The sequence below is a fragment of the Cupressus sempervirens genome, chromosome 7 (assembly GCF_028749045.1).
Source record: "Cupressus sempervirens isolate cs-2001-9-10 chromosome 7, ASM2874904v1, whole genome shotgun sequence".
Taxonomy (NCBI): Eukaryota; Viridiplantae; Streptophyta; class Pinopsida; order Cupressales; family Cupressaceae; genus Cupressus; species Cupressus sempervirens.
Genome location: NC_143124.1, coordinates 421332941 through 421338940, shown reverse-complemented (window position 1 = coordinate 421338940; position 6000 = coordinate 421332941).

The following is a 6000-nucleotide window of genomic DNA, read 5'->3' as shown; positions in this document are numbered from 1 at the left end:
ACAATTCTATTCCTACCAGTCGAAATAGTTATGTCTAGAAGATACTGATAAATCATCCATCCCAATCACTAACAATGTTTTGGGGTAACTTGTGTAGATGAAAGACTAATCTAAAAAATAAACCAACTACCTGTGTGGCTTGAAAATATGAGGGAATGGAAAAGAAATGTGTGTACTTTGTAAGTCTTTCTACCACCATGAAGATACAATCCTTTCCGTTCACCTTGGAAAGTCCAGTAATGAAGTCCATTGAGATGCTTTCCCACTTTTGTTCTAGAATAGGCAGAGGTTACAGTAACTCAGTAGGTAGAGAATGTTTGGATTTTTTTTATTAATAGACCACACATTCTTTTACATATTTTAATATGTCTCCTTTAAAACCTTTCCATGAAAACCTCTCCCTAAGATGTCTGTAAGTTTTGAGGAATCTTGGGTGTGTCACTAAGTATGAATCATGTACCTCCTTCAAGATTTTCTACTTCAGTTTGGATTCTAGCACTGAGTATATCTGATTTTTATAGTAAATGATACCATTCACCACCTTGTACTAATCATCCTGAGTGTTGTCATCCATTAGCTCATAGGAAAATGTGTTTTTGAAATATTCCACCAATAAATGTGCTTTCCAGTCATTTGAAATCTATGTAAGTAGCTAGCAGGTTTCCTAGACAAAGCATCTATAACCACATTGTTCTTTCCCTTCACATATTCAATGTCAAAATTAAAAGCATGAACCTTGCTTACCCATTTTTGTTTCCTTTTGTTCAAGTCTTGTTGCTCCAGGAAATATCTCAAGCTATTATGATTAGTACAAATGACAAACTTGGCACCCACCAAATATTACTGAAACTTGGTCAGTACATGTATGATGGCCAACATCTCTTTGTCATAAATGGAATATAAGCACTCAGTTTGTATAAGCTTTCAACTCTCATAGGCTATGGGTTGTCTATCTTGCATTAGTACCATGAATATTCTTTCTCTGAATGTGTTGCACTCTATAATGAAAGGTCGAGTGAAGTCAAATAAGGAAAGTACTAGACAAGTACTCATTGCTTCTTTCAACTTATCAAAAGTGAGTTGTACCTTTTCATTCCACTAGAAGGAGCCCTTTCTTATCATATTTGTTAATGGAGCATTGAGCCGAGAGAATCCTTTTACAAATCTCCAATAATAACTACACAGTTTGAAAAAACTCAAAAAGTGATTTTAGGGGAGGCCAATCAAGGATATCTTGAATCTTCTCTTGATGAACGTGAACTCCATATTTACTAATAACATGCCCCAGGTTCAATAATTCTGTCATACTGAATTCACACTTGGATTGCTTGGCGAACAAGAACTGATCCTTCATGATCCTTAGAACTTCATCTAGATGCTTCAGGTGCTCTTCCCATGCCTTTCTATAAATAAGAATATCATCAAAGAATACCAGTAAGTACTTATGCATTTGTTTGTTGAAGATGTGATTCATGCATGACTAGAATGTAACGGGCACATTCATTAATCTGAATGACATGACAAGGAACTCATAATGCTTGTAGTGACAATGAAAGGTGATCTTTTCCATGTCTTCTTCCCTCATGCAGATCTGATGGTATCTGAAATGGAGATCTATTTTCAAAAAATAAACTGCACCATGTAATTCATCCAACAACTCATCGATCCTTGGAATGAGATATCTATTTTTATCATCCTTTTGTTTTTTTGATCTCAGATTGGTTTTGACAAGTGAGTGTCAACACACTTAAGCCATTTACTTAGTTCATGTCGAACTAATTGTTGGAAATGAGAATGGAGTAACTGAGAGGGGAGGGGTGAATCAGTTACTACAAAAACTTTTCCCACAAGTCCCTTAAGATGTCAAAGGAAATACTCATTGCTGATACTCATATAATCAAACTGAAAACACAAGAAACAAGAGACAAGAGACACCAGATTTAACGTGGAAACCCAATATGGGAAAAACCACCAATGTAACTAGTTACTGTTTTTCACTCTTCTGAAGTGAGCCCTGTTAGGAGCCAACCTTGTTAAAGGTTACAAAACACACTGTTAGGTGCGACCTTGTTAGAGGATTTAATCACCCTACTAGGAGTGGCCTTGCTAGAGGTCTTTAGATCAATTCAACTGAATTGCCACCTTGTTAGAGGATTTTACAAAAGGCTGTTAAACCCACTCTGTTAAGAGATTTGAAAACACTGTTACAATTGTTAGAAAGTAACAATGAGTGATCTGAAATAAATACAACTTATCTTTGCTGATACAGATCTCTGTTCTGTTCCTCTGGATCTTCTCTGATCAAATGCAACTCTGCATCACTAGTCCTTCAAAAATTTGCTCTGACCTTCCTTATAATTCGCATATTAGATATTCAATCATATCTGCTAGTTTGTTCACATTCGTACATCCATCCTTGAATTCGCAACTTGATCCTTCATATATACCTTTCAGATTTTTAAGTCGGCTCAAATACAAGTTACAATTATAAATAATTGTGCTATAAGTCGGCTTCATATATTATATAAAGTAATTAATTTTAATTACTTAACCTTCCAGAAATCCTTCGCTGGCCGACTTAACTCGGTAACTACTGCACAGAAAATAATTCCTGTGTTAACCGACTGAGCTCGGTTAATACAAAGAATTTCGTGAAATCCTTCAGTCGCCGAGTGAACTCGGTAAACACCGTTTTCTCCGACTTTCCTTTGATGACCGAGTGAGCTCGGTTAATACTGTCTGCTACTTTTCACTGTCTGCTACTTTTCTTCGATGACCGAGTGAGCTTGGTAAATACTGTCTGCTACTTTTCACTGTCTGCTACTTTTCTTCGATGACCGAGTGAGCTCGGTAAATACTGACAACCTATCTCATATCCTTTGTTTACCGAGTGAGTTCGAAAAACACTGTCTTTCGGCAACAAATCCTTTGATTATCGAGTGAGCTCGGTAAACACTGAACTTCCTTTGTTTACCTTGCAAGCTCGGTAAACTCTGTCAACAGCTGTACTTACCTTCTGAGCTCGGTAGACTCTGTCTGATGACTGATATGACATTTGTGTAACATCAAAGACAATCATGCAATTATCAATTGTATCCAACAATCTCCCTCTTTGGCATTGATGGCAACACAACATGTCATAGCAAAATGAAATTTGAAAACAAGTCCTTATCAGCACAATGTGTCATCAAAACAATTCTCCCTCTAAGATGATAGACTCTCCCTCTTTCAGTAATCTCCCTCTGTGAAGGAATTACATAAGAACTTTCTTTTTCACACAAATTTCAGAAAGATATGACAGTAAATCTCTCCCTCTTTGACAACAAATGCCAAAGACAATAGGACTTAAATGAATTGTAATGTACCTTTAGTACTGATTCATATGCAACGCTTCCAGATTTGACTGCATCAACAGATAGATTTTCATTTTGGTATGTGTTGATGCATCACTAAAACTTGTTTTTAGTGAATTTCGAATAGGGGTGTAACCCCTAACTTACCTCTGAGATACAAGAATGCATCCTTAGGTAGTGGCTTTGTGAATATGTCAGCAATTTGTTCCTTTGAATTGACATATTCCAATCTGATTTCCTTGTCTTGTACCAATTCTCTGACAAAATGATATTTGATTGCAATATGCTTGGTCTTAGAATGCATCACTGGATTCTTTGATATATTGATTGCACTAGTATTGTCACAGAACATAACAACTGGTTCTTTGATTTCCATCCTCATTCCTTGCAATAACTGCTTAAACCAAACAATATTTGAACAATTTACTGCTGCAGCAACATACTCTGCCTCTGCTGTAGATTGGGATATACAATTCTGCTTTTTGCTTGTCCAAGAAACCAATCTTTTTTCAAGAAAGAATGCTCCTCCACTTGTGCTTTTCCTGTCATCAAGGTTTCCTGCCCAATCAGCATCAGTAAATACTTTCAAATCCAAATTACCTCCAAATTTATACCATAGCCCATAATCTTCAGTTCCTTTCAAATATCTCATTATTCTTTTGATTGCCAGTATGTGAGTTTCTCTTGGTTTTGCTGAAAATCTTGCTACAATACCGACTGCAAGGGCAATATCTGGCCTAGTATGTACTACATACTGCAACTTTCCAATCATAGATCTATACAGTGTTTGATCCACTTCTTTGGATTCATCTTCCTTGGTAAGTTTCAATCCAGTACACATAGGGGTTCCAACTGGTTTACAATCCTCTATACCAAATTTTTTTAATATCTCCTTGATGTATTTTGACTGTGTGATGAAGATGCCTTTCTTACTTTGTTGGATTTGAAGACCTACAAAGAATTTAATCTCACCAAACATAGACATCTCAAACTCCTTGTTCATTTGTTCTGAAAATTCTTTGCATAGATTATCATTGCCTGTGAAAACAGTGTCATCTACAAATATTTCTGCCAAAACAATCTTATTATCTGGACCTTCTTTTATATACAAGTTACTGTTATCATTAGTCCTTTGAAAACCAATCTGAATAAGATAGTTATGCAATCTTTCATACCATGCTCTAGGAGCTTGTTTTAGACCATACAACACCTTGTGTAATTTGCAGACCATGTTCTTCTTATCTGGATCAACAAAACCTTCAGGTTGTTCAATGTAAACTTCTTCATCCAGTATTCCATTGAGAAATGTTGACTTGACATCCATCTGATAAACTTTGAATCCTTTGTGAGCAGCATATGCAAGTAAGGTTCTTACACCTTCCAATCTTGCAACAGGAGCAAAGGTTTCTCCATAGTCTATACCTTCTTCTTGAGCATATCCTTTGCATACTAGTCTAGCTTTGTTTCTTGATACCTTGCCATCTTCATTTAGTTTATTTCTGAATACCCATTTTGTTCCAATCACATTCTTATCTTTGGGTCTAGATACAAGAGTCCATGTTTTGTTTTTCTCTATCTGTTCTATTTCTTCATTCATAGCCTCAATCCAACTATCATTTGCCAATGCATCTTTGATATTTCTGGGTTCAAAATCAGCAAGTAAACAAGTGCCTTTTAACTTACTTCTTGTCAGAGTTCCTTCAGATTTGTCTCCAATGATCTGATCTGGAGCATGATGCCTTCTGACATATTTAGCTAACATAGGTTCTTTACTTCTTGAATGAGTTTCATTGTTGTCCCTTTGTTCTTCATATTCTTGTTGTTTTGGCTCGGTAGATTCAGACTCGGTAGATACTTGCTTGGTAGAGTCTGAAAGTGACTCGGATTCTTTTAGCTCGGTAAAAACTTCCTGTGTCTCGGTTTGAACTTCCTGCAACTCGGTCATTGATGACTCGGGAGTTGAGGATTCCTGATTAACTGGAGTACTTGGTATAGTATCAGGTTCAATGTAAATAAATCTTCTGTAGTCTTCAGGAACCTTCTTGCTTTCTTCTTCTGATTTCTCTGCAAACTCATCAACTTTCACATGTGCACTTTCTATGACCTTGTGAGTAGATAGATTTAAACATCTATATGCTTTGCTTTTACAAGAGTAACCTAGAAATATTCCTTCATCTCCTTTTACATCAAATTTACCTTTTCTAGATTCCTTCAGAATATAACATTTGCTTCCAAATACTTTCAGATAACTTACATTGGGTTTGTAGCCATACCATAATTCATAGGGAGTTTTGAATGAGTCCTTTTTCAGTTGTACTCGGTTCAAGGTATGAACTGCAGTGCTAATAGCTTCCTTCCAGTATTTGATAGCAATGTTCTTTTCAATCATTAGGGTCCTTGCACAATCCATAATGGATCTATTTCTTCTTTCAGCTATCCCATTTTGTTCTGGAGTTCCTGGTGCTGAAACTTGTCTTTTAATTCCTTTTTCAATGCAGAAGTTATTGAACTCATGTGAAATGAATTCACCACCTCTGTCTGACCTTAAGCATTTCAATCTTTTTCTTATTTCTTTTTCTACTCTTGCCAAGTACCATTTGAATTTCTCAAAAGCTTCTGATTTATTCCTTAGATACATAACAATCAT